Source organism: Prionailurus bengalensis, chromosome B3 (genome assembly GCF_016509475.1).
Source record: "Prionailurus bengalensis isolate Pbe53 chromosome B3, Fcat_Pben_1.1_paternal_pri, whole genome shotgun sequence".
NCBI classification, from domain to species: domain Eukaryota; kingdom Metazoa; phylum Chordata; class Mammalia; order Carnivora; family Felidae; genus Prionailurus; species Prionailurus bengalensis.
This window is the reverse complement of record NC_057355.1, coordinates 49711214-49726395: the sequence shown is the minus strand read 5'-3', so window position 1 is coordinate 49726395 and position 15182 is coordinate 49711214.

Sequence of the window (15182 nt, the reverse complement as noted above, 5' to 3'; positions counted from 1 at the left end):
ACTCAGGAGAAGAATGAACACATTGAGAAGTTGAAAAACAGAAAATTTAAGTACCCAAAAGTCAGAGTTGAAGAATAACTGAGAAAAAAAATTAGAGGGGCTCAACAGCAGATTGGATGAAACACAATAACTCATCAGTGATCTGGAATACAAAACAAACACTCAGAGCAGCAAAAACAAATGATTTTTAAAAACAAAATGATTTATGTGACCTAATACAACATCAAGCAGAGTAATACTCATGTTCTATGGATCCCAAAGGAGGAGAAATAAAGGCGCAGAAAACCTGATTAAAGAAATAATTGCTGGGGTCCCTGGGTGGCTCAGTAAGTGTCCAAATCTTGATTTGAGCTCAGGTCGTAATCCCAGAGTAGTGAGATTGAGCCCCGAATCAGGGTCCAAACTGGGCACGGAGACTGCTTAAGATTCTCTCTCTCCTTCTGCCCCTCCCCTGCTCATGCACTCTCTTACAAAAAAAGTAGCAATAATTGCTGAAAAATTTCCTATCCTGGAGAAGAAAACAGACTTCCCGGTCCAAAAAGCCCACACAGTTCCAAAAAGATGAACCAAAAGATGCACAGAAATCCTAAGTTAAATTGTCAAAAATTAAAGATAAAGAGAATCTTAAAAGCATCAAGAGCACAACAACTTGTTGCATACAATGGAAGTCCCATAAAGTTCTCAGTTTCTCAGCAGGAACTTGGCAGTCCAGAAGGGAATGACATGATATATGCTAAGTTCTGAAAGGAAAAAACTTCCAACCCATAATACTTTCCACCCACCATGGTTATTATTCAGAATTGGACAAAGTGTTTTCCAGACCAGCAAAAGGTCTTACCACTAAAGTGGCCATACCAGAAAAGGTAAAGGGATTTCTTGAAATGGGAAAAGAAATGGTACTAATTAATGATAAGAAAACATACAAAAGTATGAATCTCGCTGAAAAGTTATATAGTAAAAATAGTGGAATAATCACTTAAAGCTACTTTGAAAATTAAAAGACCAAAGTAGTAGAACTGGAACTACATTAAAAAAATACCTAAAATAAAGTGATGAAAAATGTGACACAAAAACACAATGTGGGGCTCGTAGATAGCTCATTTGGTTAAGCATCTGCCTCTTGATTTCAGTTTAGGTCATGAGCTCACAATCATGGATTCAAGCCCTACGTGAGCCTCTGCACTGAGCATGGAGCCTGGTTAAGATTCTCTTTTTCTGTTACTCTCCACCCTTCCTCCACTCACACATGTGTTCACTATCAAAAAAAAAAAAAATAGGAGATAAAATCCTTTTAAAAACATGTATTATAATAGCTTTGTATAGTAACAAATGGTAGTTAAACTTGTGATGAGCATAGCATCATCTATAGACCTGTCGAATCACTATGCTGTACACCTGAAATTACTGTAACATTATGTGTTATCTTTACTCAATGAAAATAAAATTCCCAAGGGAGGATAAATGTGAACCTCATAGTAACCTTAAAACAAAAACTGATAGTAAATACACAGAAGAAATAAGAAATCTAAATGTAACACTGAAGAAAATCATAAAACCAGAAGTGAAGAGAGGAAAAGGTACAGAGAGAAAGCAAAAAACAGCCAGAAAATATTAACAAATGGCACTAAGTACATACCTATCACTAATGAGTTTAAGTATAAATGGACTATATCCTCCAATTAAAAGACAGCTAAATGGATAAAAGAGAAACAAAGCCCATCTATATGCTGTTTACAGAGACTCATTTCTGAAGCACACTCAGCCTACAAGTGAAGGGATGGAAAATTATATTGCATGCAACTGGAAAGTCAAAGAAACCTGGGAGGAGGCATCTGGATGGCTTAGGTGGTTAAGTGTCCAACTTCTGCTCAAGTCATGATCTCATGGTTCTTGAGTTTGAGCCCTGCATCAGGCTTTGTACTGATGGCTGGGAGCCTGGAGCCTGCATCAGATTCTTTGCCTCCTAGAGAAGGAGGCATCCAACATAAGAGCACTAAGATATTTAACACAAGTATTAATGGACCTAAAAGGAGAAATTGTCAGTATAATTATGGGGCAATTTAACACACCCCACTTTAACACCTTACTCCTATACAATGTATGAAAATCTATGGAATGTAGCAAAGACTGTTCTAAAAGGGAAATTCCTAGCAATACAGGCCTACCTCAAGAAACAAGAATATTCTCAAAAATTCTAACTTTATACCTAAACCAAGTATGAAAAGAATAAAGCCCAAAGTCTGTGGAAGGAAATAAAATCAGTGCAGAGGTCAATGAAATAGAGAACAAAAAAACTATAGAAAAGATCAGTGAATCTAACAAGAGGTTTTTGAGAAGAGAAGATTGACACACCTTTACCTAGACTTTAAGAAAAACAAGGGCTCAAATAAATAAAATGAAGTGAAAGAGGAGAAATTACAACTGATACCACAAAATAGTAAAGAATCCTAAGAGACTATTATGAATAGTTATGCCAACAAACTAGACAACCTGGAAGAAATTGATCCATTTGATTTCTATAAACTAAAAATCTTCCAAGACTAAATCATAAAGAAATAGAAAGTCTGAATAGACATTACTATTAAGGAGATTGACTCAGCATTCAAAACCTTCCAAAACACAAGTCCAGGACCAGATAGGTCGGTGGTAAATATATCAAATATTCAAAGATTTAATACCTATCCTCATCAAACTCTAAGTAACTCAAGAGGAGGGAATATGTCCAAACTCATTTTACAAGGCCAGTATTACCCTGATACCAAAACCATACAAAATTACCACTGAAAAAGAAAATTATATGCCAATATCTCTGATGAACATACATGCCAAAAGCCTCAAAACACTGGAAACGAAATTCTACAGTACATTAAAAGGAAAATAAACCAAGATCATGTGGGATTTATTCCAGAGATGCAAGAATAGTTCAACATACACAAAATAAATGTGACATACCACATTAACAAAATGAAAGATAAAAATTGCATCATCTCAACAAATGCAAAAAAAAAAAGCATTTGACAAAATTCAAATTCCATTTATGATAAAACCGCTGAACCAAGTGAACATACCTCAACATGATAAAATCTGTATTCGAAAAATCCACAGTAAATATCGTACTCCATGGTAAAAAGCTGAAAGCTTTTCCCTAAGGTCAGCAACAAGACAAGGAAGCCCACTGTCACAACTCTTTTTCAACAGTTTTGGAACTCGAAGCTACAGCAGTTAGGCAAGAAAAAATGAATAAAATCCATGCAAATTGCAAAGGATGAAATAAAACCCACTATTTGCAAACATGATACCATGCATAAAATATATATGGGAACTCATACATAAAATATATATGGGAACTCATACATAAAATATTTATGGGAACCACATATAAAATGGATACCATTTTATATATATATATATATATATATATATATATATATACATACACATATACATATCCCCCTAAAGACTCCACTGCACACAAAAAAACCTGTTAATAAATGAATTTATCTATATTACAGGATACAAAATCAATATATAGAAATCTGCATTTCTATACAGTAGTCAATGCTTAGAAATTTTTAAAAATCCCATTTACCATAGCAAAAATGTCCAGAGATAAATTTAAGCAATGAAGTTAAATACCTGTGCACTGAAATCTATAAGACATTGTTGAAACTGAATACTAATAAAATATATTTCAAACTCATGGAATGATAGAATATTGCTGAACATCCATTCTACCCAAAGTAGTTTATACACTCAATGCAATCTCAATCAAAATTGCAAAGATATGTTTCACAAACTACACTAAGCAATTCTAAAATTTTCATGGAACCACAAAAGACCCCAAATAGCCCAAACAATATCAAGAATGAATCCAAGATATCATTATTCCTTATTACAAACTATGTTACAAAGCTATAGTTATCAAAGAGTATGGTATTGCATAAAACCAGACACATAGATCAACAGAACACCATACAGTGGCCAGAAAAAAACCCACATTTATATGCTCAGTTAATCTACGACAGAGCCAAGAATATACAATGGGGAAAAGACAGTCTCTTCAGTAAATGGTGTTGGGAAAACTGGACAGCTACACTCAACAAAATGAAACCCAACCCCTATTTCACACTATACACAAAAGTCAAGACTTCAATGTAAGACCTGACACCATAGCAATACTACAGCAAAATATGGGCTATATAGTCCTTAACATCAATCTTAGTGATGTTTTTTTTGAGTCTCATTCTCAGGCAAGGAAACCAAAAGCAACAGCAGATGATACTACATTAAACTAAAAAACTTCTATACAGTGAACAAAAACATTAACACAACTAAGAGGCAAGCTAGCAAATCGAGGAGGCATTTGGAAAATACATTTGGCAAGGGGTTAATGTCTATAATCAGTGAAGAACTCCTACAACTTAATAGCAAAAAAAAAAAAATCCAATTACAAAATGCACAGGGAAGCTGAATAGACATTTTTCCAAAGATACATACAGATGCCAACAGAAAAATGAAAAAATGCTCATCACTAACCATAAACAGGAAAATGGAAGTAAAAAATGCAATGAGATACCACCTCACACTTGATAGAATGGCTATTATCAAACAAAAGAAACAACTGAGAGATATCAAGAAAAGGGAACCTTTTGGTGGGAATGTTAATTGGTGTAGCCACTATGCACAACAATACAGGAGTCCCTGTGAAAAGGACAAAGAACTACCATATGATCCAGAAACTCCAATACTGGGACATCAATCTGAAGAAAGCAAAAACACCAATTTGAAAACGTATATACCCCCCTGTATTCACTGCAGCATTACTTTAAGTAGGCAAGATGTGGAAACATCATAAGTGTCTGTTGATGGGTGACTCCATCAAGATGTGGTATATATACAACGGAGTACTAATTAGCCATAAAAACAACAACAACAAAAAAGGAAATGCTGCCATTTGGGATAACATGGATGGACTTTGATAGTATTATGGTAAGTGAAATAAGTCAAAGACTAATACTGCATGATTTCACCTATACATGGAATCTAAAAAACTAAACAAAAACAAAACAAAATCTGGACTTAGAGAACAGATTATACTGACCACTTCACAGTGTACACAAATGCTAAATCACTATGTTGTACACCCGAATGTTGAATTTCAGTTTAATTCCAATTAAAAAAAAATGTTAAGGATGGCAAGGAAGAAAAAGAATATCTGCCTCTGACCTGAAAGTAAAATTAATATTGACACTGTAGAGATGTAAGAAGAGGAAGGGACCTGGAACAGAAATTTTCCTATGAGATATTGTACTCCTAAGACCAAAAAACCAAAAAAACACACAAAAAATCAGTATCACTATGGCCTGAATTTCCTGAGTATAAAGTACTGGCAAGCAGTTGGAAGGTAAAAGCAAGCATACCCTTTTGAGAAGAGTATGCATAGCCATACTTGAGCCCATTTATCCAGGTAGTGTAGAGCCCAGGACTCTCTACTTTTTGTCAATATTAAAGTCTGCACTGAGCTCTTACATATCCTAAAAAGATTGTGTCTGCATAATCTGGAAATACAGCCTAGAATAAATGTTTCCAAGACAATTTTGACAGCAATGCTGTCATGTTACCATACGGAGTTTTTTGTCTGGAGTCTTCCTCTCCCAAAAGCATTCTATAGTTTTCATGTGCAATTTACTATCATCTATCATAATGGATAATAAGGAGACCCCTATCCCCAGTCCTATAAGGTGTGGAAATAACACCCTACCTCTATTTCTTAGACAAGATCATATTCCAGAGTTATCCCGCATTGTTGAGGGCAAGAACTTTGGTCTTTGAGTATGTTAGGGACCACTTTGCATTATTATAATACACAGCTGTAGCTCAATTTGTTGAGATGTACATACCTGAAAACTTTATCCTCAAAATAGCATTCACTGTTATACCATTTATCCATAGGTATTCCTAATTTTTACCTTTTTTGTCTCCGTGTTTAATTTTCACATTATCTTTTTGGTGACCACGGGCCACATCAAGAATAATCTTCATTGCAGCAAAAGAAACAAAATAAAACAAACAAAACTCCTTGCTAACTTAAACTAATTATGCTATAGCACAAGACTACATGAATTAAGAGATATTCAATAACCACCAACATTAAAACCAGAGAACCCCCAGAACCTAGATCAATACTTCTTAAGTTCAGTAGCTATTTCTACTCAGTGTCAAATCATCTAGGATTGGTTTTCATTTTCAGTTACAATAGAGAAGAAGAAGAAAGAACCTCACTCCTGGGGTAGCCAGATAAATTCAGACTTAATTAGATTTGTCTTTTCTGTGGGACTACAATGAGCAGTAGAATCAGAGAGAGAGAGAGAGAGAGAGAGAGAGAGAGAGAGAGAGAGAGAGAGAAAATACTGATGAAATGAATTCCAGAGAGAAATGTATCTTTCTAAGTGAGCTCAGAGAAACAGCAGCTTCCATATCTAGGGGAAGGCATTTGATCTGGATAGCAACAATCAGAAAGCAGGCTGCTATAGCCTGGCAGAGTCTGCAGAGTCAAATACAACATTGAATGGCAATATGGATTTGAATCTTGAAGAGTCCAAAACGTAAAAACAAATCCCTTGACCCAGTAACTCTCCACCCTGGAAGCAGCAGTAGTGAAAGGCTAGGAAGTAGAGAGAAACTGTAACCTTACACATTCTCATAGAGCTTTGATCCTAGGATTCTGCCAGATTTGAATAGAAGGTAGAATAACAATAGCTCGTGTTAGAGACCAACCCTTTCCCAGAAGAGCCATTGGCCAAAGAGGCACTGGTGGTACAGGAGGTTTTTTTGTTGTTTTTTTTGTTTTGTTTTGCAGCAAGAACAGATGTATTTATTAAATCAATAAACACAGTGGTTGGCATTGTATACAGGTAAGATGAAAAGTATACATACCTAAGAGTTTAAGGCAAGAAAAAACTGGTGGGCAGCACCAAATCTTCTTCTCCCATACATGTCTGCCAAGACTGTGTTTTCAGGCTTTTCATTATTTCTGTCCCTTAATAGATCTACACTTTTGGATTTTCCACATAGAGTATCTGCTAAGAGTGAATATTTGACTTCTTCCTTACCAATTTGTAGGTCTTTTATGTTTTTATTGTTCTTGTCCAATTGCTGAAGATAGAGTGGATATCCTTGTTGTGTTCCTGACCTTAGGGGGAAAGCTCTAGTTTTTCCCCTTTGAGAATAACAGGGATTCCTTTTATGATGTTGTGGTATGTTCTCCTTCCATTCCTACTTTCTTTAGGGTTTTTATCAAGAGTGGATACTGTATGTTAAATACTTCTTCTGCATCTATTGAGAGGACCATGTGATTCTTAGCCTTTAATTTATGTAATGTAGCATGTTGATTGATTTGAGAATATTGAACCACCCCTGCAGCACAGAAATAAATCCTGCTTGATCATGGTGAATAATTCTTTTAATGTACTCCTGAAATCTATTCACTACTATCTTGTTGAGCATTTTTGCATTCATGTTTATCAGGGAAATTTGTCTGTAATTCTTCTTTGTAAATAGGATCTTTTGTTTTAGAATCAAGGTAATAGTAGCTTCATAGAATCAGTTTGTAAGCTTTCCTTCCTTCTCTGTTTTTTGGAACAGCTTCAAAACAATAAGGCATTCACTGTTCTCAATGTTTGATACAATTCTCCTGGTAAGCCACCCAGTCCTGGACTCATTGGTTGGAGATTTTTGATTACTGATTCAGTTGGGTTTTTTTTTTTACTGGTTATGTGTCTGTCCAAATTTTCTATTTCTTCCTTTTTCAGTTTTTCTAGTTTACATTTTCTAGGAATTTATCCATTTCCTCTAGGTTGTCCAATTTGTTGGTATATAATTGTTCTTAATATTGTCCTATTACTTTTTCTATTTCTGTGGTGTTGGTTGTGGTATCTCTTCTTTCCTTAGTGATTTACTGTGGTCCTTTCCTTTTTCTTTCTGGTAAATCTGGCTAGGGGATTATCAATTTTGTTAATTCTTTCAAAGAACCAGCTCCTACTTTTGCTGATCTGATCTACCTTTTGATTTTGGTAACATTAATTTCTGCTCTAACTTTGTTTTCCCTCTTCTGCTGCTTTTGGGCTACATTTGCTCCTTTAGGTGTAAGGTTAGGCTGTGTGTTTGAGAACTTTGTTCCTTCTTTAGGAAGGCCTGGATTGTTATATACTTCCCTCCTGTGACCACCTTTGCTTCATCCTAAAGTTTGGGGCTATCATGTTTTCATTTTCATTGGCTTCTATGTACTTTTTAATTTCCTCTTTCTTTGTTAACCCATTCATTCTTTAGTAGATGTTTTTTAACCTCCAAGTATTTGTGTTCTTTCCAAGTTCTCTCTTATGGTTGATTTCAAGTGTGACAGCATTGTGGTCTGAAAACACACATGGTATGCTCTGGATATCTTTGTATTTGTCTAGAGCTGATTTGTGACACAGTATGGAGAATTTTCCATGTGTACCCGAGAACAATGTGCATGTTGCTATTTAGGATGAAATGTCCTGAATATATCTATTAAGTATATCCAGTCCAGTATGTCATTCAAAGCCATTTGTTCCTTGTTGATTTTCTGCTTAGATAACTTGTACATTGCTGGGGTGTTAAAATCCTCTACTCTTCTTGTATTATTTTCTATGAGTTTCTTTTTGTTTGTGATCAATTGATTCATTTGGGTGCTTCCAAGCTGAATGCATAAATATTTACAATTGTTAGATTTTCTTGGAGGATAGGCCCCTAAATTATGATAGAATGCCCTCCATATTTTGTTGCAATATTTCAACGTCTAGTTTGTCTGATAGAAGTATGGCTACCTTATCTTTCTTTTGACATGCATTAGCATGGTAAGATGGTTCTCCATCCCCTCAATTTCTATATGCATGTGTCTTTAGGTCTAAAATGAGTCTCTTCCAGACTGCATATAGATGGATCTTTTTTATCCATTCTAATATCCTATGTGTTTTGATTGGAACTTCTAGTCAATTTATATTCAGAGTGATTATTGAAAGATATCCATTTAGTGCCATTGTGTTGCTTGTAGAGTTGGTGGTTCTGGGCATGTTCTCTGGTCCTTTCTAGTCCTTGTTGCTTTTGGTCGTGGTTTTTCTCCACTCAGAGTTTCCCTTAGAATCTCTTATAAGGCTGGTTTAGTGCTCACAAACTCCTTTAAGTTTTGTTTGGGAAACTCGACCACTGCTTCCATTCTGAATCCAGCCTTGCTAGATAATGAATTCTTCATTGTATATTTTTCTCTTATCAGCATGTTGAATATATCCTGCCATTCCTTTCTGCTTGCCAAGTTTCTGTGGATAGATACGCTGAGAACCTAATCAGTCTTCCTTTGATGCATTCATTCTCTGTGTATTTTGTGAATTTGATTACGATCTGACTTGGTGATGGGTGATGCTTCTGCCCCTTTTCTTTCCATCTTCTGGGGCTCCTAGAATACATGTTATTATTTATAAGTTGCTGAGTTCCCCAAGTCTTTTATTTTACCTTGATTTCCCTATTTTTTCTGCCTCATTATTTCCCATAATTTCATCTCTTGTATCACTGATTATCTGTTCTGTTTTGTCTATCTTCACCATCATGGAATCCATTTGAGATTACATCTCAGTTATACCATTTCTAATTTTGGCCTGACTAGATTTTGTTTATCTCTGCAGAAGGGGATTTTCCAGTGTGTTCTATGCTTTTTCAACCCCAGCTAGTATTAAGAGTGGTTTTAAATTCTAGTTCCTCTAATTCTTCTGTCTGCCAAGTCACCTGGCTCAGATTATATAAATTGCTGTATTTATCCTCAGATCTATTTCCTAAGTGTTCCAAATGGTTTAATGCTGATCTAGCTGTGTTTCAGGGATGAGACAAGCTCAGAATCACCCTATTATTCTTCCAATTTAACTCCTCCCCAGGACATTTGGGTTTTGGCTGAAAAGGGATAATTCAATCTGTTTTGGGGATAGAGTTGATGACTAAGAAGCAATATAGACTTGTGTAACCAATTTCGTTCTCCTCTGTAGTTAGTCACTATTTCTATTCAAGTCCAACACTGATCTTATTCTATCCCTATCATCTGGCCTATCCCGAATGTCAAGTAACATGTTTTAGTATGTAATCTCTTTGTGTTCATGTTCCTTTTTTAGCATAATTCATGCAATACTCATGCTTGTTTCTGCATCTATTACTGGTTTAGCCCTTTTTATTAAATAGTATTTCATTGAGTGGATGAACCACAACTTTATTCATATACCTGGAGAAAAGAATTAAAAGTTGCTTGTGGCTTTTGGCAGTTATGAATCAGGTTGCTATAAATATTTGTCTACCAAATTCTTCTGGTGGAATGTTTTTATTTCTTTGAATACCGAGGAATAAAATTATTTCCATACATAGTAAATTTATGTTTCAAGTTTTAGAAAACTGATACACTCTTTTCCAAAGTAGATTTACCATGTTGGATTTCCACCAAAGTCTGAGAGCTTTGAGAATTCCTATTGCTTGATAGCCTCAAGAGACTTGGTACTTTACTTTTATCCATTATAATAGATGTGTAGTGACATCTCAATGTGGTTTTAATTTCCAAGTCCCTGATGACTCGTGATGTCAGAACTCTAATTTGTCATCTCTCTTTTGAAGTATTTGTTTAAATCTTCTATGGTTTTCATGGTGGTATTTGTTTTCTCATTTATGTCAATTATTTACATACAATCGCATTCTTTATAGTCACCATGTAGAGATATAGCTAAAATAGGAAATACAAAAAGAAAAGAAAAAAAGACGCCAAACTACAAGGAAACAGAAGAAAATGATCTCTCACTTGTTCTAGACCTGAGTTGCCAGTTTCCTACTATGTATTCAAAGGATGTTATTCAATCCTTTTCTATGAACACAGTGTTTAATTTTGATGAATTCTAATCCATACTTTATGGTCTATCCTTTTTGTGTGTAAGTCTTTGCCTAACTCAAGACAACAAAGATTTTATTCTACTTAAGATTTTGTAGGGTTAGGTTTCACACTTAGATTTATGATAGATTTATTAATGTTTATACTGGTTTACTTTTTTACACATGGATGTCCAAATGTTCTGACACAATTAATGGCAATTACTGTCCTTTCCCCATGGAGTTACCTTGTCATCTTTGTCAAATTTTTAACAACTTCTATTTGTCTGGGTCTGTGTCATAAGTTTCTATTTTCTTCAATGATCTATATGTCTGTCTTTAAAACTTCTGCAAGAAAAACAGAGATCAAGCTCCTTGACGTAGGCTGGAGCAGTGATTTCCTGGGCATGATAGCAAAAGCTCAAGTATCAAAAAGCTAAAGTGGGATTTTATCAGCTAAAAAAAACTCCTGCACAGGAAAAGGGACAATCAAAATGAAAAAGCAAGATATGTAATAAGAGAAAATATTTGGTAATCCTATATCTGGTAAGGGGTCAATATTCAAAATATGTAAGGAACTCCTACCACTCCATTACCAAAAAGAAAAAAAATCCATTTTAAAGATTGGCAGAATCTGAATTGACTGTTTTCCAAAGACATACGGATTACTAACAGTGTCATCAAAGAGTCATAAATATCACTGTCAGAGAAAAGCAAATCACAAATCACAATGAGGCATCACCACACATCCATTAGAATGTCTAGCATCAAAAAGTGATACCAAATGCTGGCAAAGATGGAGAAAAGAACACTTGTGCATTGTTGGTAGTATTGTAAATTGGGGCAGGCACAAAGGAAAATGGTATGGAGGTTCCTCAATAAATTCAAAATAGTACTATATGACCCAGCAACCCCACTCCTGTTTGTGTATCCAAAGGAAATGAAATCAGATTGTTGTAGAGGTATGTGTAATCCCATGTTTATTGCATCATTACTCACAATAGCCAAGATACAGTAATAACCAAAAGGTCCATCAATAGATGAATGGATAAAGATATGGTAGGTACGGCCGCCACACACACACACACACGCACACACGCGCACACACGCGCACACACGCGCACACACACGCACACACACGCACACACACGCACACACACGCACACACACGCACACAAGCACTCTAATATTACTCAGCCATGACAAAGGCAATCTTGCCCTTTGTGACAATATAAATGAATCTTGAGGGCATTAAGCTAAGGGATGTAAAAGACCAAATGACAAATAATTTATAGATTTATTTATGTGCAATCAAAAAAAGCTTATCTCAGAAACAGAATGGTAGATACAGGAAGTCTAGAGGTAGGGCAAATGTATCAATATTGGTCAAAGGGATAGTAATTAGGTGACAGGATGGAGGGGTTAGCTAATACTGTGGTGTTAATCATTCTGCAACATCTTTCAACATGTAGTATGCCTTAAACTTATGTTATAGAGAAATTATATTTTTATAGAACTAGAGGAAAATGGGCAAATGGCAAACATTTCACTAAAGAGGATCTATGAAGTTCAATTAAGTTCAGCATTACTAGACACTGGGAAAATGGATATTAAGACTATGATGAGCCATTAAATACCTATAATAACAGCTGATTTTTTTTAAATGATAATACCAAATGCTAGAGAGGATGTGTAAAAACTGTATTGGTCATACTAGTCATTTAATACTTGGAATAGCCATGTAACTGTGGAAAACAGTTTTTAAATTCCTGAAATCTGATTCAATAGTTCTATGTAATTTATGCATGTGATAAATTGACGCCAAACTCTATTCATCTATTCTAACAAGGTCCAATCCCTGGTTTTGATATTTCATTCTAATTTAAGGGTTAACTGGGTAAATTGCACATGGGACATACCTCTACTAATTTTACAACTGCCTGTGTATTTATAAATCTTTACCATTATCATCCATGCAGGAAGGCAGATGAATTGTTATTAGGGTGGTATCGGGAGAAGTTGTCTAAGTGTTTGCACTGACATATTTTGAATGTTAAGCTATAGGACTCACTGACGAATTACAAGTGGTATATGAGAGATTAAGAGGAAGGTAATGCCAAAGGTTTTCTTTGCTTGGTTTTACCTGAACAAAGGGGTAAATGGAGTTTTGATGCATGCAGTATGACAGGAGAAGTGGTTTATGGGTAGTGGTAATCATTTTTAGCCATGGTAGGTGAGGTGTCCATTAGCCATTCATGTAGGAAGCTGTTTATGCAAACCTGGAGCTCATGAGAAAGGTTGAAGCTAGGATATAAGTTGTGACATCATCAGCTTCCAGATAGTACTTGGAGCTTTAAGACTATACAAGATGACCCATCATATCTAGATAGAAAAAGTTCTGAGAACACTCCACAATTTTAGAGGTTGGGAAAATGTGAATTCAGCAACAAAGTCTGAGAAAGACACTAATCATATCACTTGACCCTAATTGTAGAGTACATTATTTCTGAACATGCATCAAAGTGACTTACCATCTGATTATTTGCCACCTTCTTGCATTTTAGATTACTGTATATACTCCAAACTGGAAGCAGTGGAAGCTTCAGGGAACTTAGTTACATAAACCACGGGCTGCAATAGTAATGTTTTCACATAGTTCATTCTCTTTAGAGCTTAAAATGCTGAACACAGAAATAGCTTAATTAGTCTCTCAGCTTTCCTCCAAGGTAAGAGGGATAGGATCATGTATTTCTCAATTAAGAGCTGAGGTTCAGAGAAATCAAGACCCATCTCCTTCCCAACGCCTGGCTGCTCTGAGGAAACAACTGTACAATCAGCCAGCTAATCTCAACTGAACTCCGGTACAAGGACAGCCTATAGCAGAACCTTACAAGCTCAGTTCTTTGCCATCAGCTGTTTGCCTGTTTGTTTAATCATATAGATCCAGCGTACCTCTTCTACATGGGCAGAGACCTTACAGTAAGGCAAACATGCACCATCCACATAGGTACTGAAGCTCTGACCATAACATCACAAAAACACCAATAAATAATTATTGAGAACTAACTCCAGGCACTTATGTGTAAGTGAATTGCCTAATTGTCTATTGCCAATTGTGAATTGTCTAATCCTGACTACAATCTTGAGATATGTATTATCTCCACCTTACATGTAGCAAGGTGAGACAGGGATTAAAGTAATTTGCCCAAGTTTGACACCTAGTTTAGTGGCAGAGTCAGGATTTGAACCTAGTCATTCTGGCTCCAGAGCCTGAAATTTTAGCCAGGACCTATTTTATACAACTATATATGCTGGCAGAAATCATTTCCAAAGGTTCCAGGAGGTGTGGGACCACTTCTCAGAGCAAAGAAACCCTCTGTTCCTGGACAGTATGAAACTCTTGCTTCATTTCACCCCTAAGCACTTTATGATCTGGAAACAGCTGCAACTCAGAATAAGTTTGTGCTTTGCAGAAAATTATCTTCTAGTACAGTGGTTCTCAAAGTTTAATGGTCACATCATTCATTAATCCAGCTTATTAAAAATACATTTGCATGGAACCAAGCCTCCAGGGTCTGATTCACTGGATCTGGGATTGGGTCCAATAATCCATGCTTGTAACAGGCCTTACCATAACCACCACCACCAACAGTCAAACTAAAGAACTGGCTCCCAGACCACATTATGCCAAACATTGCTCTCAGAAAAAGATTACTCTAATTATAAAAAAGGGATGGGTCACATGAGACATTGTAGTTTGGTTCCTAAGTAAATAAGTCAAAACCATGAACTCTGAGATCTTTTTACAGTGAAAAAACAATTTAAACCCATGCTAGTAAAATGTTAGCAAAATATATTTGAACATGTACCTGGGAATTGGAGAAATGGATAATAAAATCTCAGACTTCGTGCTTCACTAGCTCTATACCTTGGGAAACTGTGCCTCCATTTTCTCATTTGTAAACCAGAGGTTATATTGGGTACATGTTGCAACCTTTTCTTCCAGCCTGGGATGTGTATACAAGGCTAAAGATAGGGCTGCTATCTTGCCCTTGCTTGGGTCTAACACCATCACGGAATGCCATGCCAGCTCAGGACTGCCCATCTGTGAAGGTTACATGAAGTATCTAAAACTCCAAATTTAAGCCATAGTTTTTCATGTGTCTGTTACTCACCACTAAATGCTATCACCATCTGATATAGATTATAGGTGATTTTATTTATTGCTTATGCTCTAAATTTTCCCAGATGTATAAAATAAAGAAGCCCTA